Source organism: Convolutriloba macropyga, chromosome 6, assembly GCF_964194025.1.
Source record: "Convolutriloba macropyga chromosome 6, txConMacr16.3, whole genome shotgun sequence".
Taxonomy (NCBI): Eukaryota; Metazoa; Xenacoelomorpha; order Acoela; family Convolutidae; genus Convolutriloba; species Convolutriloba macropyga.
The window spans coordinates 20,724,385-20,752,307 of NC_134473.1; the positions used below are offsets into that span (position 1 = coordinate 20,724,385).

Here is a 27,923-nt window from a genome sequence, read left to right on the forward strand (position 1 = left end):
AATCCCGCTGAGGATGATACAAATTTCATTTTGGTACACAAAGAAAGCAAAATCAGAAAATTTCAATCTGGACACATCGTAAAAGTTTGAACATACTTTTATCTTAAAAAGATGAAACAAAAATAACATTGGTTCACTCCATTAATACAGCAGTACCACAAAAAGTTCAGACAATAACAAAAGCCCAAAAATAGGATTGAGAATACAAGATAACCGTGTTTGATGAAAAGGAGAAAAGGCTAGCAAAAAACGCGTCCGAATGCAAGTCCTAGTAGCGCAGTGCATATCGCTCAGGACCTCTACGCAAGAAATCGAGGTTTCAATTATCAGAAATACAGTGGATAGCGCGATGGACTTCTGATCCAGATGTCGCAGGTACGAATCCCGCCGAGAATGATACAAATTATTTTTTGGTACACAAAGAAAGCGAAATCAGAAAATTTCAATCTGATATCGTAATTCCTTCAACAAACATTTATCGAAAAAAATGAAAAAATAACATTGGTTCACTCCAATATTACAGCAGTACCACAAAAAGTTCAGACAAAAACAAAAGCACTAAAATAGGATTGAGATTGCAAAATATCTGTGTTTGATGAAAAGGAGAAAACGCCAGCAAAAAACGCGTCCTAATGCAAGTCCTAGTAGCGCAGTGCATAGCGCTCAGGACCTCTACGAGAGAAGGCGAGGTTTCACTTCCCCCCGAGGAGGATAGAAAGAACTTTTGGCCCACAATTAATTCAAAATGACAAAATTTCAGACTGGAATTATCAAAAATCCAGTGGAAAACGCGATGAACTTCTGATCCAGATGCCGCGGGTTCGAATCCTACGGAAGAGGATACAAATCACTTTTTAGTAAGAGAAATGAGAAAATAACAGATGCCCTAAAACAGGATTGAAAATACATAATAAAAGACTTTGATGAAATAAAAGATCAGCAAAAAACGTGCCCTAATTCGAGTCCTCGTAGCGCAGTGGATAGCGCGCTGGACTTCTAATCCAGAGGTCGCGGGTTCGAATCCCGCCGAGGATGAAACAAAGTTCTTTTAGGTACACAAAGAAAGCAAAATCAGAAAATTTCAATCTGGACACATCGTAATTCTTTCAACATACTTTTATCTAAAAAAGATGAAAAAAAATTAACATTGGTTCACTCCATTAACACAGCAGTACCACAAAAAGTTCAGACAAAACCAAAAGCCCTAAAACAGGATTGAGAATGCAAAATAACTGTTTTTGATGAAAAGCAGAAAACGCCAGCAAACAACGCGTCCTAATGCAAGTCCTAGTAGCGCAGTACATAGCGCTCAGGACCTCTACGAGAGAAGGCGAGGTTTCACTTCCCCCCAAGGAGGATAGAAAGAACTTTTGGCCCACAATTAATTCAAAATGACAAAATTTCAGACTGGAATTATCAAAATTCCATTGGAAAACGCGATGAACTTCTGATCCAGATGCCGCGGGTTCGAATCCTACGGAAGAGCATACAAATCACTTTTTAGTAAGAGAAATGAGAAAATAACAGATGCCCTAAAACAGGATTGAAAATACATAATAAAAGACTTTGATGAAATAAAAGATCAGCAAAAAACGTGCCCTCATTCGAGTCCTCGTAGCGCAGTGGATAGCGCGCTGGACTTCTAATCCAGAGGTCGCGGGTTCGAATCCCGCCGAGGATGAAACAACGTTCTTTTAGGTACACAAGGAAAGCAAAATCAGAAAATTTCAATCTGTACACATCGTAATTCTTTCAACATACTTTTATCTGAAAAAGATGAAAAAAAATTAACATTGGTTCACTCCATTAATACAGCAGTACCACAAAAAGTTCAGACAAAAACAAAAGCCCTAAAATAGGGTTGAGAATGCAAAATAACTGTGTTTGATGAAAAGGAGAATACCCCAGCAAAAAACGCGTCCTAATGCAAGTCCTAGTAGCGCAGTACATAGCGCTCAGGACCTCTACGAGAGAAGTCGAGGTTTCAATTCCCCCCGAGGAGGATAGAAAGAACTTTTGGCCCACAATTAAATCAAAATGACTAAATTTCAGACTGGAATTATCAGAATTCCAGTGGATAACGCGATGAACTTCTGATCCAGATGTCGCGGGTTCGAATCCTACGGAAGAGGATACAAATCACTTTTTAGTAAAAAAAAAAATGAGAAAATAACAGATGCCCTAAAACAGAATTGAAAATACATAATAAAAGACTTTGATGAAATAAAAGATCAGCAAAAAACGTGCCCTAATTCGAGTCCTCGTAAAGCAGTGGATAGCGCGCTGGACTTCTAATCCAGAGGTCGCGGGTTCGAATCCCGCCGAGGATGAAACAAAGTTATTTTAGGTACACAAAGAAAGCAAAATCAGAAAACTTCAATCTGGACACATCGTAATTCTTTCAACATACTTAATCTAAAAAGAAGAAATAAAAAATAACATTGGTTCACTTCATTAATACAGCAGTACCACAAAAAGTTCAGACAAAACCAAAAGCCCTAAAATAGGATTGAGAATGCAAAATAACTGTGTTTGATGAAAAGGAGAAAACGCCAGCAAAAAACGCGTACTAATGCAAGTCCTAGTAGCGCAGTGCATAGCGCTCAGGACCTCTACGCGAGAAGTCGAGGTTTCAATTCCCCCCGAGGAGGATAGAAAGAACTTTTGGCCCACAATTAATACAAAATTACAAAAATTTCAGACTGGAAATATTAGAATTCCAGTGGATAGCGCAAAAGACTTCTGATCCAGAGGTCGCGGTTTCGAATCCCGCCGAGGATGAAACAAAGTTCTTTTTGGTACACAAGGAAAGCAAAATCAGAAAACTTCAATCTGTATACATCGAAATTCTTTCAACATATTTATATATCACAAAGATGAAAAACAAAAAATTAACATTTGTTCACTCCATTAATACAGCAGTACTACATGAAGTTCAGACAAAAACAAAAGCTCTAAAATAGGATTGAGAGTATAAGATATCCGTGTTTGATGAAAAGAAGAAAAGGTCAGCTACAAACGCGTCCTAATGCAAGTCCCAGTAGCGCAGTGCAGAGCGCTGAGGAGCTCTACGCAAAAAGTCGAGGTTTGAATCCCCTCCGAGGAGGATAGAAAGAACTTTTGGCACACAATTATTACAAAATTACAAAAATTTCAGACTGGAAATATCAGAATTCCAGTGGATAGCGCAATGGACTTCTGATCCAGATGTCGCGGGTTCGAATCCTGCCGAGGATGATACAAATTTCTTTTTGGTACACAAAGAAAGCAAAATCAGAAAATTTCAATCTGGATACATCGTAAAACTTTCAACATACTTTTATCCAAAAAAAGATGCAAACAAAAAATTAACATTGGATCACTCCATTAAAACAGCAGTACCACAAAAAGTTCAGACAATAACAAAAGCCCTAAAACAGGATTGAGAATGCAAGATAACTGTGTTTGATGAAAAGGAGAAAACGCCATCAAAAAACGCGTACTAATGCAAGTCCTAGTAGCGCAGTGCATAGCGCTCAGGACCTCTACGCGAGAAGTCGAGGTTTCAATTCCCCCCGAGTAGGATAGAAAGAACTTTTGGCCCACAATTAATACAAAATTACAAAAATTTCAGACTGGAAATATTAGAATTCCAGTGGATAGCGCAAAAGACTTCTGATCCAGAGGTCGCGGTTTCGAATCCCGCCGAAGATGAAACAAAGTTGTTTTTGGTACACAAGGAAAGCAAAATCAGAAAACTTCAATCTGGATACATCGAAATTCTTTCAACATATTTATATCTCACAAAGATGAAAAACAAAAAATTAACATTTGTTCACTCCATTAATACAGCAGTACTACATGAAGTTCAGACAAAAACAAAAGCTCTAAAATAGGATTGAGAGTACAAGATATCCGCATTTGATGAAAAGAAGAAAAGGTCAGCTACAAACGCGTCCTAATGCAAGTGCCAGTAGCGCAGTGCAGAGCGCTGAGGAGCTCTACGCAAAAAGTCGAGGTTTGAATTCCCTCCGAGGAGGATAGAAAGAACTTTTGGCACACAATTATTACAAAATTACAAAAATTTCAGACTGCAAATATCAGAATTCCAGTTGATAGCGCAATGGACTTCTGATCCAGATGTCGCGGGTTCGAATCCTGCCGAGGATGATACAAATTTCTTTTTGGTACACAAAGAAAGCAAAATCAGAAAATTTCAATCTGGATACATCGTAAAACTTCCAACATACTTTTATCCAAAAAAAAGATGCAAACAAAAAATTAACATTGGATCACTCCATTAAAACAGCAGTACCACAAAAAGTTCAGACAATAACAAAAGCCCTAAAACAGGTTTGAGAATGCAAGATAATTGTGTTTGATGAAAAGGAGAAAAGGCCAGCAAAAAACGCATCCTAATGCAAGTCCTAGTAGCGCAGTGCATAGCGCTCAGAACCTCTACGCGAGAAGTCGAGGTTTCAATTCCCCCCGAGGAGGATAGAAAGCACTTTTGACCAACAATTAATACAAAAATTTCAGACTGGAAATTCAAGAATTCCAGTGGATAGCGCAAAGGACTTCTGATCCAGAGGTCGCGGGTTCGAATCCCGCCGAGGATGAAACAAAGTTCTTTTTTGTACACAAAGAAAGCAAGATCAGAAAACTTCAATCTGGATACATCGAAATTCTTTCAACATATTTATATCTCACAAAGATGAAAAAAATTAACATTTGTTCACTCCATTAACACAGCAGCACTACATGAAGTTCAGACAAAAACAAAAGCTCTAAAATAGGATTGAGAGTACAAGATAACCGTGTTTGATGAAAAGGAGAAAAGGCCAGCAAAAAACGCGTCCTAATGCAAGTCCCAGTAGCGCAGTGCAGAGCGCTCAGGACCTCTACTCAAAAATTCGAGGTTTCAATTCCTCCCGAGGAGGATAGAAAGAACTTTTGGCACACAATTAATACAAAATTACAAAAATTTCAGACTGGAAATATCAGAATTCCAGTGGATAGCGCAAAGGACTTCTGACCAGATGTCGCGGGTTCGAATCCTGCCGAGGATGATACAAATTTCTTTTGGTACACAAAGAAAGCAAAATCAGAAAATTTCAATCTGGATACATCGTAAAACTTTCAACATACTTTTATCCAAAAAAAAGATACAAACAAAAAATTAACATTGGATCACTCCATTAAAACAGCAGTACCACAAAAAGTTCAGACAATAACAAAAGCCCTAAAACAGGATTGAGAATGCAAGATAACTGTGTTTGATGAAAAGGAGAAAAGGCCAGCAAAAAACGCATCCTAATGCAAGTCCTAGTAGCGCAGTGCATAGCGCTCAGAACCTCTACGCGAGAAGTCGAGGTTTCAATTCCCCCCGAGGAGGATAGAAAGCACTTTTGAGCAACAATTAATACAAAAATTTCAGACTGGAAATTTTAGAATTCCAGTGGATAGCGCAAAAGAATTCTGATCCAGAGGTCGCGGTTTCGAATCCCGCCGAAGATGAAACAAAGTTTTTTTTGGTACACAAGGAAAGCAAAATCAGAAAACTTCAATCTGGATACATCGAAATTCTTTCAACATATTTATATCTCACAAAGATGAAAAACAAAAAATTAACATTTGTTCACTCCATTAATACAGCAGTACTACATGAAGTTCAGACAAAAACAAAAGCTCTAAAATAGGATTGAGAGTACAAGATATCCGCGTTTGATGAAAAGAAGAAAAGTTCAGCTACAAACGCGTCCTAATGCAAGTCCCAGTAGCGCAGTGCAGAGCGCTGAGGAGCTCTACGCAAAAAGTCGAGGTTTGAATTCCCTCCGAGGAGGATAGAAAGAACTTTTGGCACACAATTATTACAAAATTACAAAAATTTCAGACTGGAAATATCAGAATTCCAGTTGATAGCGCAATGGACTTCTGATCCAGATGTCGCGGGTTCGAATCCTGCCGAGGATGATACAAATTTCTTCTTGGTACACAAAGAAAGCAAAATCAGAAAATTTCAATCTGGATACATCGTAAAACTTTCAACATACTTTTATCCAAAAAAAGATGCAAACAAAAAATTAACATTGGATCACTCCATTAAAACAGCAGTACCACAAAAAGTTCAGACAATAACAAAAGCCCTAAAACAGGATTGAGAATGCAAGATAACTGTGTTTGATGAAAAGGAGAAAAGGCCAGCAAAAAACGCATCCTAATGCAAGTCCTAGTAGCGCAGTGCATAGCGCTCAGAACCTCTACGCGAGAAGTCGAGGTTTCGATTCCCCCCGAGGAGGATAGAAAGCACTTTTGACCAACAATTAATACCAAAATTTCAGACTGGAAATTCTAGAATTCCAGTGGATAGCGCAAAGGACTTCTGATCCAGAGGTCGCGGGTTCGAATCCCGCCGAGGATGAAACAAAGTTGTTTTTTGTACACAAAGAAAGAAAGATCAGAAAACTTCAATCTGGATACATCGAAATTCTTTCAACATATTTATATCTCACAAAGATGAAAAAAATTAACATTTGTTCACTCCATTAACACAGCAGCACTACATGAATTTCAGACAAAAACAAAAGCTCTAAAATAGGATTGAGAGTACAAGATAACCGTGTTTGATGAAAAGGAGAAAAGGCCAGCAAAAACCGCGTCCTAATGCAAGTCCCAGTAGCGCAGTGCAGAGCGCTCAGGACCTCTACTCAAAAATTCGAGGTTTCAATTCCTCCCGAGGAGGATAGAAAGAACTTTTGGCACACAATTAATACAAAATTACAAAAATTTCAGACTGGAAATATCAGAATTCCAGTGGATAGCGCAAAGGACTTCTGACCAGATGTCGCGGGTTCGAATCCCGCCGAGGATGATACATATTTCTTTTTGGTACACAAAGAAAGCAAAATCAGAAAATTTCAATCTGGATACATCGTAATTCTTTCAACATACTTTTATCAAAAAAAAGATGAAAAACAAAAATTTAACATTGGTTCACTCCATTAATACAGAAGTACCACATAAAGTTCAGACAAAAACGAAAGCCCTAAAATAGGATTGAGAATGCAAGATAACCGTGTTTGATGAAAAGGAGAAAAGGTCAGCAAAAAACGCGTCCTAATGCAAGTCCCAGTAGCCCAGTGCAGAGCGCTCAGGACCTCTACCCAAAAATTCGAGGTTTCAATTCCTCCCGAGGAGGATAGAAAGAACTTTTGGCACACAATTAATACAAAAATACAAAAATTTCAGACTGGAAATATCAGAATTCCAGTGGATAGCGCAAAGGACTTCTGACCAGATGTCGCGGGTTCGAATCCCGCCGAGGATGATACATATTTCTTTTTGGTACACAAAGAAAGCAAAATCAGAAAATTTCAATCTGGATACATCGTAATTCTTTCAACATACTTTTATCAAAAAAAAGATGAAAAACAAAAAATTAACATTGGTTCACTCCATTAATACAGCAGTACCACATGAAGTTCAGACAAAAACAAAAGCTCTAAAATAGGATTGAGAGTACCAGATAACCGTGTTTGATGAAAAGGAGAAAAGGTCAGCAAAAAACGCGTCCTAATACAAGTCCCAGTAGCGCAGTGCAGAGCGCTCAGGACCTCTACCCAAAAATTCGAGGTTTCAATTCCTCCCGAGGAGGATAGAAAGAACTTTTGGCACACAATTAATACAAAATTACAAAAATTTCAGACTGGAAATATCAGAATTTCAGTGGATAGCGCAAAGGACTTCTGACCAGATGTCGCGGGTTCGAATCCCGCCGAGGATGATACATATTTCTTTTTGGTACACAAAAAAAGCAAAATCAGAAAATTTCAATCTGGATACATCGTAATTCTTTCAACATACTTTTAACATACTTTTATCAAAAAAAAGATGAAAAACAAAAATTAACATTGGTTCACTCCATTAATACAGCAGTACCACATAAAGTTCAGACAAAAACAAAAGCCCTAAAATAGGATTGAGAATGCAAGATAACCGTGTTTGATGAAAAGGAGAAAAGGTCAGCAAAACGCGTCCTAATGCAAGTCCTAGTAGCGCAGTGCATAGCGCTCAGGACCTTTACGCGATCAGTCGAGGTTTCAATTCCCTCCAAGGAGGATAGAAAGAACTTTTGGCCCACAATTAATACAAAGTTACAAAAATTTCAGACTGGAAATATTAGAACTAAGTGGATAGCGGAAAGGACTTCTGATCCAGAGGTCGCGGGTTCGAATCCTGCCGAGGATGAAACAAAGTTCTTTTTGGTACACAAAGAAAGCAAAATCAGAAAACTTCAATCTGGTTACATCGAAATTCTTTCAACATATTTATATCTCACAAAGATGAAAAACAAAAAATTATTTTTTATTCACTCCATTAATACAGCAGTACCACAAAAAGTTCAGACAATAACAAAAACCCTAAAATAGGATTGAGAATACAAGATAACCGTGTTTGATGAAAAGGAGAAAAGGTCAGGACCTCTACGCGATCAGTCGAGGTTTCAATTCCCCACGAGGAGGATAGAAAGATTTTTTGGCCCACAATTAATACAAAATGACAAAATTTCAGACTGGAATTATCAGAATTCCAGTGGATAGCGCGATGGACTTTTGATCGAGATGTCACGGGTTTGAATTCTACGGAAGAGGATACAAATCACTTTTTAGTACATAATGAAGCAAAGGAAAAAACTTCAAACTTGATACATCGGAATTGTGTTACGAATTTTCAACTCACCAACAAAGGTGAAAAACAAAAAAAATAACCTTGGTTTGCTTCATTATTAGAGGAGCAGCGCAAAAAAAATGAGAAAAAAACAGATACCCTAAAACATGATTGAGAATACAAAACAAAAGTCTTTGATGAAATAAAAGATCAGCAAAAAATGTTCCCTACATCCAGTCCTCGTAGCGCAGTGGATAGCGTACTGGACTTCTAATCCAGAGGACGCGGGTTCGAATCCAGTCCAGCATGATACAAAATTCTTTCTGGTACACAAAAAAAGCCAAATCAGAAAACTTCAATCTGGATACATCGTAATTCTTTCAACATATTTATATCTCACAAAGATGAAAAACAAAAAATTAATGTTTGTTCACTATGTTAAAACAGCAGTACCACATGAAGCTCAGACAATAACAAAAGCCCTAAAATATGATTGAGAGTAAAAGAAAACCGTGTATGATGAAAAGGAGAAAAGGTCAGCACAAAACGCGTCCTAATGCAAGTCCTAATAGAGCAGTGCATAGCACTCAGGACCTCTACGCAAGAAGTCGAGGTTTCAATTCCCTCCGATGAGGATAGAAAAAACTTTTGGCACACAATTATTTCAAAATATCAAAAATTCAGACTGGCATTATCAGAATTTCAGTGGATAGCGCAATGGACTTCTGATCCCGATGTCTTGGGTTCGAATCCCGCCGAGGATGATACATATTTCTTTTTGGTACACAAAGAAAGCAAAATCAGAAAATTTCAATCTAGATACATCGTAATTCTTTCAACATACTTTTATCAAAAAAAGATGAAAAACAAAAATTTAACATTGGTTCACTCCATTAATACAGAAGTACCACATAAAGTTCAGACAAAAACGAAAGCCCTAAAATAGGATTGAGAATGCAAGATAACCGTGTTTGATGAAAAGGAGAAAAGGTCAGCAAAAAACGCGTCCTAATGCAAGTCCGAGTAGCGCAGTACATAGCGCTCAGGACCTCTACGAGAGAAGTCGAGGTTTCAGTTACCCCCGAGGAGGATAGAAAGAACTTTTGGCACACAATGAATACAAAATTACAAAAACTTCAGACTGGAATTGTCAGAATTACAGTGGATAGCGCGATGGACTTCTGATCCAGATGTCGCGGGTTCGAATCCTACGTAAGACGATACAAATCACTTTTTAGTACGTAATGAAGCAAAGGAAAAAACTTTAAACTTGATACATGGGAATTGTGTTACGAATTTTCAACTCGCCAACAAAGAATAAAAACAAAAAAATAACCTTCGTTCGCTTCATTATTAGAAGAGCAGCGCAAAAAAATGAGAAAATAACAGATGCCCTAAAACAGAATTGACAATACTTAACAAAAGTCTTTGATGATATAAAAGATCAGCAAAAAACTTTCCCGAATTCAAGTCCTCGTAGCGCAGTGGATAGCGCGCTGGACTTCTAATCCAGAGGTCGCGGGTTCGAATCCCGCCGAGGATGCAACAAAGTTCTTTTTGGTACAGAAAGAAAGCAAAATCAGAAAACTTCAATCTGGATACATCGTAATTCTTTCAACTTATTTTTATCTCACAAAGTTGAAAAAAAATTAACATTTATTCACTCCATTAATACAGCAGTACCACATGAAGTTCAGACAAAAACAAAAGCCCTAAGATAGGATTGAGAATGCAAGATAACTGTGTTTGATGAAAAGGAGAAAAGGCCAGCAAAAAATGCGTCATAATGCAAGTCATAGTAGTGCAGTGCATAGCGCTTAGGACCTCCAAGCAAGAAGTCGAGGTTTCAATTCCCTCCGAGGAGGATCAAAAGAACTTTTGGCACACAATTAATTCAAAATGACAAAATTTCGGACTGGAATGATCAAAATTCCAGTAGATAGCGCGATGGACTTCTGATCCAGATATCGCGGGTTCGAATCCTGCGAAATAGGATACAAATCACTTTTTAGTACACAATGAAGCAAAGAAAAAAACTTTAAACATGATACATCGGAACTGTGTTACGAATTTTCAACTCACCAACAAAGAATAAAAACAAAAAAATTACCTTTGTTCGCTTCATTATTAGAGGAGCAGCGCAAAAAAAGAGAAAATAACAGATGCCCTAAAACAGGATTGAGAATACATAATAAAAGTCTTTGATGAAATAAAAGATAAGCAAAAAACGTTCCCTAATTAGAGTCCTCGTAGCGCAGTGGATAGCGCGCTCGACTTCTAATCCAGAGGTACAGGGTTCGAATCCCGCAGAGGATGAAATAAAGTTCTGTTTGGTACAAAAAGAAGGCCAAAATCAAAAAACTTCAATCTGGATACATCGTAATTCTCGCAACGAATTTTTATCTCACAAAGTTGAAAAAAAATTAACATTTATTCACTCCATTAATACAGCAGTGCCACATAAAGTTTAGACAAAAACAAAAGCCCTAAGATAGGATTGAGAATGCAAGATAACTGTGTTTGATGAATAGGAGAAAAGGCCAGCAAAAAATGCGTCCTAATGCAAATCAAAGTAGTTCGGTGCATAGCGCTTAGGACCTCTAAGCAAGAAGTCGAGGTTTCAATTCCCTCCGAGGCTTATCAAAAGAACTTTTGGCACATAATTAATTCAAAATGACAAAATTTTGGACTGGAATTATCAGAATGCCAGTAGATAGCGCGATGGAATTCTGATCCAGATATCGCGGGCTCGAATCCTGTGGAAGAGGATACAAATCACTTTTTAGTACATAATGAAGCAAAGGAAAAAACTTTAAACTTGATACATCGGAATTGTGTTACGAATTTTCAACTCACCAACAAAGAATAAAAACAAAAAAATTACCTTTGTTCGCTTCATTATTAGAGGAGCAGCGCAAAAAAAAGAGAAAATAACAGATGCCCTAAAACAGGATTGAGAATACATAATAAAAGTCTTTGATGAAATAAAAGATCAGCAAAAAAACGGGCCCTAATTCGAGTCCTCGTAGCGCAGTGGATAGCGCACTGGACTTCTAATTCAGAGGTACAGGGTTCGAATCCCGCAGAGGATGAAACAAAGTTCTGTTTGGTACAAAAAGAAGGCCAAAATCAAAAAACTTCAATCTGGATACATCGTAATTCTCGCAACAAATTTTTATCTCACAAAGCTGAAAAAAAAATTAACATTTATTCACTCCATTAATACAGCAGTACCACATAAAGTTTAGACAAAAACAAAAGCCCTAAGATAGGATTGAGAATGCAAGATAACTGTGTTTGATGAAAAGGAGAAAAGGCCAGCAAAAAATGCGTCCTAATGCAAGTCATAGTAGTTCTGTGCATAGCGCTTAGGACCTCTAAGTAAGAAGTCGAGGTTTCAATTCCCTCCGAGGCTTATCAAAAGAACTTTTGGCACACAAATAATTCAAAATGACAAAATTTCGGACTGGAATTATCAGAATGCCAGTAGATAGCGCGATGGAATTCTGATCCAGATAACGCGGGTTCGAATCCTGTGGAAGAGGATACAAATCACTTTTTAGTACATAATGAAGCAAAGGAAAAAACTTTAAACTTGATACAACGGAATTGTGTTACGAATTTTCAACTCACCAACAAAGAATAAAAACAAAAAAATTACCTTTGTTCGCTTCATTATTAGAGGAGCAGCGCAAAAAAAAGAGAAAATAACAGATGCCCTAAAACAGGATTGAGAATACATAATAAAAGTCTTTGATGAAATAAAAGATAAGCAAAAAACGTTCCCTAAGTAGAGTCCTCGTAGCGCAGTGGATAGCGGGCTGGACTTCTAATCCAGAGGTCACGGGTTTGAATCTCGCCGAGGATGAAACAAAGTTCTTTTTGGTACACAAAGAAGGCAAAATCAAAAAAATTCAATCTGGATACATCGTAATTCTCTCAACAAATTTTTATCTCACAAAGAAGAAAAACAAAAAATTAACACTTATTCACTCCATTAATACAGCAGTACCACATAAAGTTCAGACAATAACAAAAGCGCTAAGATAGGATTGAGAATACAAGATAACCTCGTTTGATGAAAAGGGGAAGAAGTCAGCAAAAAACGCGTCCTTGCGCAAGTCCTAGTAGCGCACTGCATAGCGCTCAGGATCTCTACGCAAGAAATCGAGGTTTCAATTCCTTCAATGAGGATAGAAAAAACTTTTGGCACACAATTATTTCAAAATAACAAAAATTCAGACTGGAATTATCAGAATTCCAGTGGACAGCGCGATGGACTTCTGATCCAGATGTCGCGGGTTCGAATCCTGCGGAAGAGGATACAAATCACTTTTTAGTACATAATTAAGCAATAGAAAAATTTTTAAACTTGATACATCGGAATTGTGTTACGAATTTTCAACTCATCAACAAAGATGAAAAACAAATAATTAATCTTCGCTCGCTTCATTATTAGAGGAGCAGCGCAAAAAAGGAGAAAACAACTGATGCTTTAAAACAGGATTGAGAATACATAATAAAAGTCTTTGATGAAATAAAAGATCAGCAAAAAACGTTCCCTAATTCGAGTACTGGTAGCGCAGTGGAAAGCGGGCCGGACCTCTAATACAATGGTCGCGGGTTCGAGTCCCGCCGAGGATGAAACAAAGTTCTTTTTGGTACACAAAGAAGGCCAAAATCAGAAAACTTCACTCTGGATACATCGTAATTCTCTCAAAAAATTTTTATCTCACAAAGATGAAAAACAAAAAATTAATATTTATTCACTCCATTAAGACCGCAGTAACACATAAAGTTCAGACAAAAACAAAAGCCCTAAGATAGGATTGAGAATGCAAGATAACTGTGTTTGATGAAAAGGATAAAAGGCCAGCAAAAAATGCGTCCTAATGCAAGTCCTAATAGAGCAGTGCATAGCACTAAGGACCTCTACGCAAGAAGTCGAGGTTTCAATTCCCTCCTAGGCGGATCAAAAGAACTTTTGGCACACAATTATTTCAAAATGACAAAATTTCGGACTGGAATTATCAGAATTCCAGTAGATAGCGCGATGGACTTCTGATCCAGATATCGCGGGTTCGAATCCTGCGGAAGAGGAAACAAATCACTTTTTAGTACATAATGAAGCAAAGGAAAAAACTTTAAACTTGATACATCGGAATTGTGTTACGAATTTTCAACTCACCAACAAAGAATAAAAACAAAAAAAAATTATCTTTGTTCGCTTCATTATTAGAGGAGCAGCGCAAAAAAAGAGAAAATAACAGATGCCCTAAAACAGGATTGAGAATACATAATAAAAGTCTTTGATGAAATAAAAGATCAGCAAAAAACGTGCCCTAATTCGAGTCCTCGTAAAGCAGTGGATAGCGCGCTGGACTTCTAATCCAGAGGTCGCGGTTTCGAATCCGGAAGCGGATGAAACAAAGTTCTTTTTGGTAAAAAAAGAAGGCCAAAGTCAAAAAAACTTCAATCTGGATACATCGTAATTCTCTCAACAAATTTTTATCTCACAAAGTTGAAAAAAAAATAACATTTATTCACTCCATTAATAAAGCAGCACCACATAAAGTTCAGACAAAAACAAAAGCCTTAAGATAGGATTGAGAATGCAAGATAACTGTGTTTGATGAAACGGAGAAAAGGCCAGCAAAAAATGCGTCCTAATGCAAGTCATAGTAGTGCAGTGCATAGCGCTTAGGACCTCTAAGCAAGAAGTCGAGGTTTCAATTCCCTCCGAGGAGGATCAAAACAACTTTTGGCACACAATTCTATATATTAAATGCAAGACAGTTTATAAAGCACCGTGTTTAACGAATGGCGAAAATGTTTAAGAGGCCTCTGAAGAGCATGTTTAAGAGCTATCGAAGAGCATGTTTAAGAGCTGTTGAGCAGCATGGTTAAGAGGGCAGATTGTGAGAGGTCAATGACCAAAAAAATTGCTCTCGTAAAACGTCAATGTCCAAAAAAGCGCAGACTGCAAAAGAGTCATTGACCTAAATGCAAAAAGTCATTGACCTAAATGCAAAAAGATTCAATGACCGATAACCCGACTGCCAAAAGGTTTATGCGCCGCAAAAATAAACAGGAATGCAAGAAAAGTCATTCACCAAAAAATGTCAATTAGAAATAGATCCAAAAAGAGGGTGTTGCTATTTTTGACCTTTCAATGATTTCATGTTATTCCGTTGACAATATGCTGGTTGTCAGCATATGAGGTTAAAATGCTCTATTTAAATGCTCTCAAACAAAGTTTGTAGCAATTATATTAGTCCTGTTGGTCTTTTCATGCGATTTTTTCTTGACGGATTATTTTTGACCCATTTGACTTTTTGTCCTTAAAAACGGGATAAACAGGTTGCGCTCACCAGGCGTTAAGTTTCTTTGAAGTCTTTAATTTCTCAACACAAATTGTTGCGATGCTTTAATCGAATCTGTGTACGCAAAATGTATGTGTGACCGATATGATATTTTTGAAGAATCTCTGTCTCTTGAAAGTTTTTAAACTGAAGTTTAATTAACTGCATCATTTTGTTGCCAGGTTTTTCTAGATCAAACGAAAAGTTAGCCTGCGAAAAGAATTGATTCTTTTTTTCTTTTGTAATCTCGAAGGAGGATCTTTTCTGTTTTTTTTCTTTCCTTTTGAGCTCCTTCTTTCTCTCCTTTTCTCTCTTTTTTTCATTTCTCTTCATTTATTTATCTTTGTTTTCTTTCTGTTTTTTCTCTTTCTTTTCTATCTTTTGTTCTGTCTTTCTGCTTTTCTGTCGCTTTTCTCTCTTCCTCTTCTGACGTACTGAACTGTCTTTTGTCTTTCTTTTTTGTCTGTTCTTTTTTGCCTTTCTTTTCTCTTTCGTTTTGCTTTTTCGTTTATTCCTTTTCTCTGTCCTTTCTGTATTCTTTCTTTTGATTTTCTCTTTTTGTTCGCTTCTCTTTCATTTGAATTTTTTCTGTCTTCGTTCTATTTCGTTTCTTTTCTCCTTTCTGTTTTTTTCTCGTCCTTTTCTCTTTCTTTTCTGTATTTCTATTGTGTTTTTCTTTTCTCTGTCTTTTTTTCCAGTCTGTTTTGCCTTTCGTTTATCTCATTTTTTAAAATTTTGTTCCTCTCTTTTGTTTCTGTCTTTAGTTTGCGCCTCTCTCTCTCTCTCAAAAGAACTTTTGGCACACAATTATTTCAAAATGACAAAATTTCGGACTGGAGTTATCAGAATTCCAGTAGATAGCGCGATGGACTTCTGATCCAGATATCGCGGGTTCGAATCCTGCGGAAGAGGAAACAAATCACTTTTTAGTACATAATGAAGCAAAGGAAAAAACTTTAAACTTGATACATCGGAATTGTGTTACGAATTTTCAACTCACCAACAAAGAATAAAAACAAAAAAAATTATCTTTGTTCGCTTCATTATTAGAGGAGCAGCGCAAAAAAAGAGAAAATAACAGATGCCCTAAAACAGGATTGAGAATACATAATAAAAGTCTTTGATGAAATAAAAGATCAGCAAAAAACGTGCCCTAATTCGAGTCCTCGTAAAGCAGTGGATAGCGCGCTGGACTTCTAATCCAGAGGTCGCGGGTTCGAATCCGGAAGCGGATGAAACAAAGTTCTTTTTGGTAAAAAAAGAAGGCCAAAGTCAAAAAAACTTCAATCTGGATACATCGTAATTCTCTCAACAAATTTTTATCTCACAAAGTTGAAAAAAAATAACATTTATTCACTCCATTAATAAAGCAGCACCACATAAAGTTCAGACAAAAACAAAAGCCTTAAGATAGGATTGAGAATGCAAGATAACTGTGTTTGATGAAACGGAGAAAAGGCCAGCAAAAAATGCGTCCTAATGCAAGTCATAGTAGTGCAGTGCATAGCGCTTAGGACCTCTAAGCAAGAAGTCGAGGTTTCAATTCCCTCCGAGGAGGATCAAAAAAACTTTTGGCACACAATTCTATATATTAAATGCAAGACAGTTTATAAAGCACCGTGTTTAACGAATGGCGAAAATGTTTAAGAGGCCTCTGAAGAGCATGTTTAAGAGCTATCGAAGAGCATGTTTAAGAGCTGTTGAGCAGCATGGTTAAGAGGGCAGATTGTGAGAGGTCAATGACCAAAAAAATTGCTCTCGTAAAACGTCAATGTCCAAAAAAGCGCAGACTGCAAAAGAGTCATTGACCTAAATGCAAAAAGTCATTGACCTAAATGCAAAAAGATTCAATGACCGATAACCCGACTGCCAAAAGGTTTATGCGCCGCAAAAATAAACAGGAATGCAAGAAAAGTCATTCACCAAAAAATGTCAATTAGAAATAGATCCAAAAAGAGGGTGTTGCTATTTTTGACCTTTCAATGATTTCATGTTATTCCGTTGACAATATGCTGGTTGTCAGCATATGAGGTTAAAATGCTCTATTTAAATGCTCTCAAACAAAGTTTGTAGCAATTATATTAGTCCTGTTGGTCTTTTCATGCGATTTTTTCTTGACGGATTATTTTTGACCCATTTGACTTTTTGTCCTTAAAAACGGGATAAACAGGTTGCGCTCACCAGGCGTTAAGTTTCTTTGAAGTCTTTAATTTCTCAACACAAATTGTTGCGATGCTTTAATCGAATCTGTGTACGCAAAATGTATGTGTGACCGATATGATATTTTTGAAGAATCTCTGTCTCTTGAAAGTTTTTAAACTGAAGTTTAATTAACTGCATCATTTTGTTGCCAGGTTTTTCTAGATCAAACGAAAAGTTAGCCTGCGAAAAGAATTGATTCTTTTTTTCTTTTGTAATCTCGAAGGAGGATCTTTTCTGTTTTTTTTCTTTCCTTTTGAGCTCCTTCTTTCTCTCCTTTTCTCTCTTTTTTTCATTTCTCTTCATTTATTTATCTTTGTTTTCTTTCTGTTTTTTCTCTTTCTTTTCTATCTTTTGTTCTGTCTTTCTGCTTTTCTGTCGCTTTTCTCTCTTCCTCTTCTGACGTACTGAACTGTCTTTTGTCTTTCTTTTTTGTCTGTTCTTTTTTGCCTTTCTTTTCTCTTTCGTTTTGCTTTTTCGTTTATTCCTTTTCTCTGTCCTTTCTGTATTCTTTCTTTTGATTTTCTCTTTTTGTTCGCTTCTCTTTCATTTGAATTTTTTCTGTCTTCGTTCTATTTCGTTTCTTTTCTCCTTTCTGTTTTTTTCTCGTCCTTTTCTCTTTCTTTTCTGTATTTCTATTGTGTTTTTCTTTTCTCTGTCTTTTTTTCCAGTCTGTTTTGCCTTTCGTTTATCTCATTTTTTAAAATTTTGTTCCTCTCTTTTGTTTCTGTCTTTAGTTTGCGCCTCTCTCTCTCTCTCTCCTTTTCTCTCTTGCTCTTTTGTCTTTCCTTTCAGTAATTCTTTCCTGTCTTCTCTTTCGTTTGTCTTTTTCTTTTCTGTTCTTCTGCCTTTCTTTTTGCTCATTCCTTTTTTCTCTTTCGTTACTGTCTTTATTTTCTCATTCTCTTTTCTTTTTAATAGCCGCACAGCGATAGCCGGGGATATTTTTAGCCTTCTCTCGGTTTTTTTATTTCGTCAGGATTTTCGTTACGACCATATGACGTCACAACCACCTCAAATCTGCTTTTTGTTCATTCGTTTATATAATTTCAACTGAAATGCGTGCGTGGCGTCATTTTTCGCTCTTAGTGGAGCGGGTTTTTTTCGTTCAATCGCTGTGATTAAATTTTTGGTCACACTTGACTTATCCCACTCTCAAAAATGACTTCTTCACTTTGAATTAACTTTTTATTACCTTAAGTCAAAGAGATAAGGTAAAATGGGTGTGTGTGTCACTCTAAATTAAGGTTATTTGAGATCAGCTTATAGAGGCAGCAAAATTTTATCAAGATTTTTAATCAACATATAACATATCAGCCTTGAATGAAAAGACGATTTTTTTGGTCTGTTCTTTTAACTGTTTTTTTTAGACTGCAGATCTACGAAGCTATTGCGGGTTTTTCTGGCAATCTGCCAGCTATGTTTGTTACCTTACTCTTACTTTTTTGTATTTCGTTTTTGTCTTTCCTCTATTTCTTTTCCCTTTTTTGGTTTTTTCCTGCCTTTCTTTGTTCGCATTCCTGCCTCTGTCGTTTCTCTATATTTTCTCGTTTTTTCCTTTTTCCGTTCTGTTTTTTTTTCTCTCGCTTTTCTCCATCTTTTCTGTCTGTCGTTTTTCTCTTGCTTTTCTGTCTTTCTTTTCTCTCTTTTCTCAAGCTTTTCGTTCTCTTTTCTCCCTTGCCTTTCACTTTCCTTTTTCCCAATTCTGTCTCTTTCTTATACCTCTTTCTCTTGTTCCTTTTTTATTTCCTCATTTTTTTTTCTTTCTCTTCCGTCTTTCCTTTCTAGATTTTTTATCTATATCTTTCATCTTGTTTTTCTCTTTTTCTCTCCTGCTTTTGTCTCTTACTTCTCTCTTGCTTTTCTCTTTTCTTTTTTGCTTTTCCCTCTTTTGTCTCTTTCTTTTCTGTCCTTCGTTTCTTTCTTTTCTCTTTTTCGCTTCTCTTTCTTTTCTCTCGTCCTTTTCTGTCCAGCCTTTTTTCTCTACTGTTTCTCTGTCTCTCTCGCTTTGCTCTGTATTTTCTGTCATTCTTTTCTCTCTTGCTTTTCTCTTTCCTTTTTCTCTTGCTTTTCTCTCTTTCCTGTTTCTCGATTATGTGTGTTTTCTATCTTTCTCTTACCTCTTTCTCTTGTTCTTTGCTCTTCCTTTCTTACCTCATTTGTTTCAATTCTTTCCTTTCTGCCTTTTTTACTTCTATCTTCCGTCTCTTGTTTTTCTCTTTTACTCCTGCTTTTTTCTCTTACCTCTCTCGTGCTTTTCTCTTTTCTTTTTTACTTCTCTCTTTTGTCTCTTTCTTTTCTGTCTTTCATTTCTCTTTCTTTTGTCTCCCTTTTCTGTTCATCTTTTTTCTTGACTGTTTCTCTCTCTTTTATCTCTGGCTTTTCTTTTTTTTACGTTTGCATTTCGTTTCTCTTTCCTTTTTATGTCTTTTCTCTTTTTCGTCCTTTCTCTCTATTTTTCCTTTTCTCCTTTTCTCTCTTGCTTTTCTCTTTCCTTTTTCTATTGCTTTTCTCTCGTTCCTTTTTCTCAATTCTGCGTGTTTTTTGTTTTTCTTTTACCTCTTTCTCTTGTTTTTTCCTGCCTTTCTTTGTTCGCATTCGTTTTCTCGCCTTCCTGCCTCTGTAGTTTCTCTATATTTTCTCTTTCTTTCATTTTTCCTTTCTGTTTTTTTCTCTCGCTTTTCTCTATCTTTTCTGTCTTTCTTTTCTCTCTTTTCTCAAGCTTTTCGTTCTCTTTTTTCCCTTGCCTTTCACTTTCATTTTTCCCAATTCTCTCTCTTTCTTATACCTCTTTCTCTTGTTCTTTTTATACTTCCTCACTTTTTTCTTTCTCTTCCGTCTTTCCTTTCTAGATTTTTAAATCTATATCTTTCATGTTGTTTTTCTCTTTTCCTCTCCTGCTTTTGTCTCTTACTTCTCTCTTGCTTTTCTCTTTTCTTTTTTGCTTTTCCCTCTTTTGTCTCTTTCTTTTCTGTCCTTCATTTCTCTTTCTTTTCTCTCTTTCGCTTCTCTTTCTTTTCTCCAGCCTTTTCTCCGTCCTTTTCTGTCCAGCTTTTTTTCTCTACTGTTTCTCTGTTTCTCTCGCTTTGCTCTGTATTTTCTGTCTTTCGTTTCTCTCTTGCTTTTATCTTTACTTTTTCTCTTGCTTTTCTCTCGTTCCTTTTTCTCAATTCTGTGTGTTTTTTATCTTTCTTTTACCTCTTTCTCTTGTTCATTGCTGTTCCTTTTTTCTCATTTGTTTCTCTTCTATTTCCTTTCGACCTTATTTACTTCTATCTTTCATCTCTTGTTTTTCTCTTCTTCTCTCTTGCTTTTCTCCTTCTTTTTTACTTCTCTCTTTTGTCTCGTTCTTTGCTGTCCTTCATTTCTCTCTTTCTTTTCTTTCCCTTTTCTGTCCATCATTTTTTTCTTTACTGCTTCCCTTTTTTCTGTTGCTTTTCTTTTTTTCCGTTTGTTCTTCTTTTCTCTCTTTGATTTGTCGTTTATGTCTTCTCTCTTTTTCGTCTTTTCTCTCTTTTTTGTCTTTTTTCTTTATTTTTTCTCTCCTTTTTGCTCTTGCTTTTTTTCTCTTTTTTTTCGGTCTCTCTTTTGTCTTCTGTCTCTTTTCTCTTTTTTGTTTATTTCTTTTCCCATTCCTTTCTGTGTTTTCTTTTTTGTCTTTTTTCCCCTCCATATCTCTCTTTACGCTCCTCAAACATGCAGCCTAACGTATTAAGTGGGTTACGCTACGCCACCATGTAGAAGTTCGCTATCTGTACTAGTCTTAGCGCTCCCTAAATATGCAAATTATCCAAGCCCAAAAAATTGAACATAAAATTGCTGGTACTTGGGGGTAATATACTAAATCAAACACATCGGTAACGTAACGCAATGCCTATGACTGTTGAACGAGTGGCATATGTTCCAGCCCGACGTGGTACGAGAAAAAATGAATTTTAAAACTTCTATTCTTTTAAATGATCTTGTTATGCTTTAGCGGGCCTGCTAGTTAATTCAAAATGACAAAATTTCGGACTTCAGTTATCAGGATTCAAGTAGATAGCGCGATGGACTTTTGATCCAGCTATCGCGGGTTCGAGTCCTGTGGAAGAGGATACAAATCACTTTTTAGTACATAATGAAGCAAAGGAAAAAACTTTAAACTTGATACATCGGAATTGTGTTACGAATATTCAACTCACCAACAAAGAATAAAAACAAAAAAATAACCTTCGTTCGCTTCATTATTAGAGGAGCAGCGCAAAAAATGAGAAAATAACAGATGCCCTAAAACAGGATTGACAATACTTAACAAAAGTCTTTGATGAAATAAAAGATCAGCAAAAAACGTACCCTAATTCAAGTCCTCGTAGCGTAGTGGATAGCGCGCTGGACTTCAAATCCATAGATCGCGGGATCGAATCTCGGCGAGGATGAAAAAAAGCTCTTTTGGTACAGAAAGAAAGCAAAATCAGAAAACTTCAATCTGGATACATCGTAATTCTTTCAACTGATTTTTATCTCACAAAGATGAAAAACCAAAAATTAAAATTTGTTCACTCCATTAATACAGCAGTAACACATAAAGTTCAGACAATAACAAAAGCCCAAAAATAGGATTGATAATACAAGGTAACCGTGCTTGATGAAAAGGAAAAAAAGGTAAGCAAAAAACGCGTCCTAATGCAAGTCCCAGTAGCGCTCAGGAGCTCTACGCAAGAAGTCGAGGTTTCAATTCCCTCCAAGGAGGATAGAAAAAACTTTTGGCACACAATTATTTCAAAATGACAAAATTTCATACTGGAATTATCAGAATTCCAGTGGATAGCGCGATGGACTTCTGATCCAGATATCGCGAGTTCGAATCCTGCGGAAGAGGATACAAATCACTTTTTAGTACATAATGAAGCAAAGGAAAAAACTTTAAACTTGACACATCGGAATTGTGTTACGAATTTTCAACTCACCAACAAAGAATAAAAACAAAAAAATAACCTTCGTTCGCTTCATTATTAGAGGAGCAGCGCAAAAAAATGAGAAAATAACAGATGCCCTAAAACAGGATTGACAATACTCAACAAAAGTCTTTGATGAAATAAAAGATCAGCAAAAAACGTTCCCTAATTCAAGTCCTCGTAGCGTAGTGGATAGCACGTTGGGCTTCTAATCCATAGGTCGCGGGATCGAATCTCGCCGAGGATGAAAAAAAGCTCTTTTGGTACAGAAAGAAAGCAAAATCAGAAAACCTCAATCTGGATACATCGTAATTCTTTCAACTGATTTTTATCTCACAAAGATGAAAAACAAAAAATTAAAATTTGTTCACTCCATTCATACAGCAGTACCACATAAAGTTCAGACAATAACAAAAGCCCAAAAATAGGATTGAGAATACAAGATAACCGTGTTTGATGAAAAGGAAAAAAGGTAAGCAAACAACGCGTCCTAATGCAAGTCCCAGTAGCGCTCAGGAGCTCTACGCAAGAAGTCGAGGTTTCAATTCCCTCCGAGGAGGATAGAAAGAACTTTTGGCACACAATTATTTCAAAATGACAAAAATTCAGACTGGAATTATCAGAATTCCAGTGGATAGCGCGATGGACTTGTGATCCAGATATCGCGAGTTCGAATCCTGCGGAAGAGGATACAAATCACTTTTTAGTACATAATGAAGCAAAGGAAAAAACTTTAAACTTGATACATCGGAATTTTGTTACGAATTTTCAACTCACCAACAAAGATCAAAAACAAAAAATTAACCTTCGTTGGCTTCATTATTAGAAGAGCAGCGCAAAAAAATGAGAAAATAACAGATGCCCTAAAACAGGATTGACAATACTTAACAAAAGTCTTTGATGAAATAAAAGATCAGCAAAAAACTTTCCCGAATTCAAGTCCTCGTAGCGTAGTGGATAGCGCGCTGGACTTCTAATCCATAGGTCGCGGGATCGAATCTCGCCGAGGATGAAAAAAGCTCTTTTGGTACAGAAAGAAAGCAAAATCAGAAAACCTCAATCTGGATACATCGTAATTCTTTCAACTGATTTTTATCTCACAAAGATGAAAAACAAAAAATTAAAATTTGTTCACTCCATTAATACAGCAGTACCACATAAAGTTCAGACAATAACAAAAGCCCAAAAATAGGATTGAGAATACAAGGTAACCGTGCTTGATGAAAAGGAAAAAAAGGTAAGCAAAAAACGCGTCCTAATGCAAGTCCCAGTAGCGCTCAGGAGCTCTACGCAAGAAGTCGAGGTTTCAATTCCCTCCAAGGAGGATAGAAAAAACTTTTGGCACACAATTATTTCAAAATGACAAAATTTCATACTGGAATTATCAGAATTCCAGTGGATAGCGCGATGGACTTCTGATCCAGATATCGCGAGTTCGAATCCTGCGGAAGAGGATACAAATCACTTTTTAGTACCTAATGAAGCAAAGGAAAAAACTTTAAACTTGATACATCGGAATTTTGTTACGAATTTTCAACTCACCAACAAAGATCAAAAACAAAAAATTAACCTTCGTTGGCTTCATTATTAGAAGAGCAGCGCAAAAAAATGAGAAAATAACAGATGCCCTAAAACAGGATTGACAATACTTAACAAAAGTCTTTGATGAAATAAAAGATCAGCAAAAAACTTTCCCGAATTCAAGTCCTCGTAGCGTAGTGGATAGCGCGCTGGACTTCTAATCCATAGGTCGCGGGATCGAATCTCGCCGAGGATGAAAAAAAGCTCTTTTGGTACAGAAAGAAAGCAAAATCAGAAAACTTCAATCTGGATACATCGTAATTCTTTCAACTGATTTTTATCTCACAAAGATGAAAAACAAAAAATTAAAATTTGTTCACTCCATTAATACAGCAGTACCACATAAAGTTCAGACAATAACAAAAGCCCAAAAATAGGATTGAGAATACAAGGTAACCGTGCTTGATGAAAAGGAAAAAAAAGGTAAGCAAATAACTTGTCCTAATGCAAGTCCCAGTAGCGCTCAGGAGCTCTACGCAAGAAGTCGAGGTTTCAATTCCCTCCAAGGAGGATAGAAAAAACTTTTGGCACACAATTATTTCAAAATGACAAAATTTCATACTGGAACTATCAGAATTCCAGTGGATAGCGCGATGGACTTCTGATCCAGATATCGCGAGTTCGAATCCTGCGGAAGAGGATACAAATCACTTTTTAGTACATAATGAAGCAAAGGAAAAACCTTTAAACTTGACACATCGGAATTGTGTTACGAATTTTCAACTCACCAACAAAGAAAAAAAACAAAAAAATAACCTTCGTTCGCTTCATTATTAGAGGAGCAGCGCAAAAAAATGAGAAAATAACAGATGCCCTCAAACAGGATTGACAATACTTAACAAAAGTCTTTGATGAAATAAAAGATCAGCAAAAAACGTTCCCTAATTCAAGTCCTCGTAGCGTAGTGGATAGCGCGCTGGACTTCTAATCCATAGGTCGCAGGATCGAATCTCGCCGAGGATGAAAAAAGCTCTTTTGGTACAGAAAGAAAGCAAAATCAGAAAACTTCAATGTGGATACATCGTAATTCTTTCAACTGATTTTTATCTCACAAAGATGAAAAACAAAAAATTCAAATTTGTTCACTCCATTAATACAGCAGTACCACATAAAGTTCAGACAATAACAAAAGCCCAAAAATAGGATTGAGAATACAAGGTAACCGTGCTTGATGAAAAGGAAAAAAAAGGTAAGCAAATAACGCGTCCTAATGCAAGTCCCAGTAGCGCTCAGGAGCTCTACGCAAGAAGTCGAGGTTTCAATTCCTTCCAAGGAGGATAGAAAAAACTTTTGGCACACAATTATTTCAAAATGACAAAATTTCATACTGGAACTATCAGAATTCCAGTGGATAGCGCGATGGACTTCTGATCCAGATATCGCGAGTTCGAATCCTGCGGAAGAGGATACAAATCACTTTTTAGTACATAATGAAGCAAAGGAAAAAACTTTAAACTTGACACATCGGAATTGTGTTACGAATTTTCAACTCACCAACAAAGAATAAAAACAAAAAAATAACCTTCGTTCGCTTCATTATTAGAGGAGCAGCGCAAAAAAATGAGAAAATAACAGATGCCCTAAAACAGGATTGACAATACTTAACAAAAGTCTTTGATGAAATAAAAGATCAGCAAAAAACGTTCCCTAATTCAAGTCCTCGTAGCGTAGTGGATAGCGCGCTGGACTTCTAATCCATAGGTCGCAGGATCGAATCTCGCCGAGGATGAAAAAAGCTCTTTTGGTACAGAAAGAAAGCAAAATCAGAAAACTTCAATGTGGATACATCGTAATTCTTTCAACTGATTTTTATCTCACGAAGATGAAAAACAAAAAATTAAAATTTGTTCACTCCATTAATACAGCAGTACCACATAAAGTTCAGACAATAACAAAAGCCCAAAAATAGGATTGAGAATACAAGATAACCGTGTTTGATGAAAAGGAAAAAAGGTAAGCAAACAACGCGTCCTAATGCAAGTCCCAGTAGCGCTCAGGAGCTCTACGCAAGAAGTCGAGGTTTCAATTCCCTCCGAGGAGGATAGAAAGAACTTTTGGCACACAATTATTTCAAAATGACAAAAATTCAGACTGGAATTATCAGAATTCCAGTGGATAGCGCGATGGACTTGTGATCCAGATATCGCGAGTTCGAATCCTGCGGAAGAGGATACAAATCACTTTTTAGTACATAATGAAGCAAAGGAAAAAACTTTAAACTTGATACATCGGAATTTTGTTACGAATTTTCAACTCACCAACAAAGATCAAAAACAAAAAATTAACCTTCGTTGGCTTCATTATTAGAGGAGCAGCGCAAAAAAATGAGAAAATAACAGATGCCCTAAAACAGGATTGACAATACTTAACAAAAGTCTTTGATGAAATAAAAGATCAGCAAAAAACTTTCCCGAATTCACGTCCTCGTAGCGCAGTGGATAGCGCGCTGGACTTCTAATCCAGAGGTCGCGGGTTCGAATCCCGCCGAGGATGCAACAAAGTTCTTTTTGGTACAGAAAGAAAGCAAAATCAGAAAACTTCAATCTGGATACATCGTAATTCTTTCAACTTATTTTTATCTCACAAAGATGAAAAACAAAAAAATAACATTTGTTCACACCATTAATACAGCAATACCACATGAAGTTCAGACAATAACAAAAGCCCAAAAATAGGATTGAGAATACAAGATAACCGTGTTTGATGAAAAGGAAAAAAAGGTAAGCAAACAACGAGTCCTAATGCAAGTCCCAGTAGCGCTCAGGAGCTCTACGCAAGAAGTCGAGGTTTCAATTCCCTCCAAGGAGGATAGAAAGAACTTTTGGCACACAATTATTTCAAAATGACAAAATTTCAGACTGGAATTATCAGAATTCCAGTCGAAAGCGCGATGGACTTCTGATCCAGATATCGCGAGTTCGAATCCTGCGGAAGATGATACAAATCACTTTTTAGTACATAATGAAGCAAAGGAAAAAACTTTAAACTTGATACATCGGAATTGTGTTACGAATTTTCAACTCACCAACAAAGATGAAAAAATAATTAACCTTCGCTCGCTTAATTAATAGAGGAGCAGCGCAAAAAAGGAGAAAATAACATGCCCTAAAACAGGATTGAGAATACACAAAAAAAGTCTTCGAAGAAATAAAAGATAAGCAAAAAACGTTCCCTAATTCCAGTCCTCGTAGCGCAGTGGATAGCGCGCTGGACTTCTAATCCAGAGGTCGCGGGTTCGGATCCCGCCGAGGATGAAACACAGTTATTTTTGGTACAAAAAGAAGGCAAAATCAGAAAACTTCAATCTGGATACGTCGTAATTCTCTCAACAAATTTTTATCTCACAAAGATGGAAAACAAAAAATTAACATTTATCCACTCCATTATTACAGCAGTACCACAAAAAGACAATAACAAAAGCCCAAAAATAGGATTGAGAATACAAGATAACCGTGTTTGATGAAAAGCAAAAAAAGGTAAGCAAACAACGCGTCCTAATGCAAGTCCCAGTAGCGCTCAGGAGCTCTACGCAAGAAGTCGAGGTTTCAATTCCCTCCAAGGAGGATAGAAAGAACTTTTGGCACACAATTATTTCAAAATGACAAAATTTCAGACTGGAATTATCAGAATTCCAGTGGATAGCGCGATGGACTTCTGATCCAGATATCGCGAGTGAGAATCCTGCGGAAGAGGATACAAATCACTTGTTCGTACATAATGAAGCAAAGGAAAAAACTTTAAACTTGATACATCGGAATTGCGTTACGAATTTTCAACTCACCAACAAAGATCAAAAACAAAAAATTAGAATGCGTTGGCTTCATTATTAGAGGAGCAGCGCAAAAAAATGAGTAAATAACAGATGCCCTAAAACAGGATTGACAATACTTAACAAAAGTCTTTGATGAAATAAAAGATCAGCAAAAAACGTTCCCTAATTCAAGTCCTCGTAGCGCAGTGGATAGCGCGCTGGACTTCTAATCCAGAGGTCGCGGGTTCGAATCCCGCTGAGGATGCAACAAAGTTCTTTTTGGTACAGAAAGAAAGCAAAATCAAAAAACTTCAATCTGGATACATCGTAATTCTTTCAACTTATTTTTATCTCACAAAGATGAAAAACGAAAATTAAAATTTGTTCACTCCATTAATACAGCAGTACCACATAAAGTTCAGACAATAACAAAAGCCCAAAAATAGGATT

General features: G+C 36.7%; 11 non-coding genes across 11 annotated transcripts; all 11 read left to right on the plus strand.

Annotated features, from left to right (window-relative positions):
• The first annotated feature begins 962 nt into the window (after positions 1 to 962).
• Positions 963 to 1,035, plus strand: Trnar-ucu (transfer RNA arginine (anticodon UCU)). Its single transcript has one exon. It is a non-coding gene; the product is annotated as a tRNA-Arg (tRNA).
• A 573-nt stretch (positions 1,036 to 1,608) lies between these two features.
• Positions 1,609 to 1,681, plus strand: Trnar-ucu (transfer RNA arginine (anticodon UCU)). The gene has a single exon. It is a non-coding gene; the product is annotated as a tRNA-Arg (tRNA).
• Positions 1,682 to 2,257: 576 nt separating this feature from the next.
• Trnar-ucu (transfer RNA arginine (anticodon UCU)) lies at positions 2,258 to 2,330 on the plus strand. The gene has a single exon. It is a non-coding gene; the product is annotated as a tRNA-Arg (tRNA).
• A 7,786-nt stretch (positions 2,331 to 10,116) lies between these two features.
• On the plus strand, positions 10,117 to 10,189 carry Trnar-ucu (transfer RNA arginine (anticodon UCU)). The gene has a single exon. It is a non-coding gene; the product is annotated as a tRNA-Arg (tRNA).
• Positions 10,190 to 11,665: 1,476 nt separating this feature from the next.
• Trnar-ucu (transfer RNA arginine (anticodon UCU)) lies at positions 11,666 to 11,738 on the plus strand. Its single transcript has one exon. It is a non-coding gene; the product is annotated as a tRNA-Arg (tRNA).
• A 703-nt stretch (positions 11,739 to 12,441) lies between these two features.
• Trnar-ucu (transfer RNA arginine (anticodon UCU)) lies at positions 12,442 to 12,514 on the plus strand. The gene has a single exon. It is a non-coding gene; the product is annotated as a tRNA-Arg (tRNA).
• Positions 12,515 to 23,080: 10,566 nt separating this feature from the next.
• Positions 23,081 to 23,153, plus strand: Trnar-ucu (transfer RNA arginine (anticodon UCU)). The gene has a single exon. It is a non-coding gene; the product is annotated as a tRNA-Arg (tRNA).
• Positions 23,154 to 23,845: 692 nt separating this feature from the next.
• Trnar-ucu (transfer RNA arginine (anticodon UCU)) lies at positions 23,846 to 23,918 on the plus strand. Its single transcript has one exon. It is a non-coding gene; the product is annotated as a tRNA-Arg (tRNA).
• Positions 23,919 to 26,142: 2,224 nt separating this feature from the next.
• Positions 26,143 to 26,215, plus strand: Trnar-ucu (transfer RNA arginine (anticodon UCU)). The gene has a single exon. It is a non-coding gene; the product is annotated as a tRNA-Arg (tRNA).
• Positions 26,216 to 26,903: 688 nt separating this feature from the next.
• On the plus strand, positions 26,904 to 26,976 carry Trnar-ucu (transfer RNA arginine (anticodon UCU)). Its single transcript has one exon. It is a non-coding gene; the product is annotated as a tRNA-Arg (tRNA).
• Positions 26,977 to 27,665: 689 nt separating this feature from the next.
• Trnar-ucu (transfer RNA arginine (anticodon UCU)) lies at positions 27,666 to 27,738 on the plus strand. The gene has a single exon. It is a non-coding gene; the product is annotated as a tRNA-Arg (tRNA).
• Positions 27,739 to 27,923: the final 185 nt, after the last annotated feature.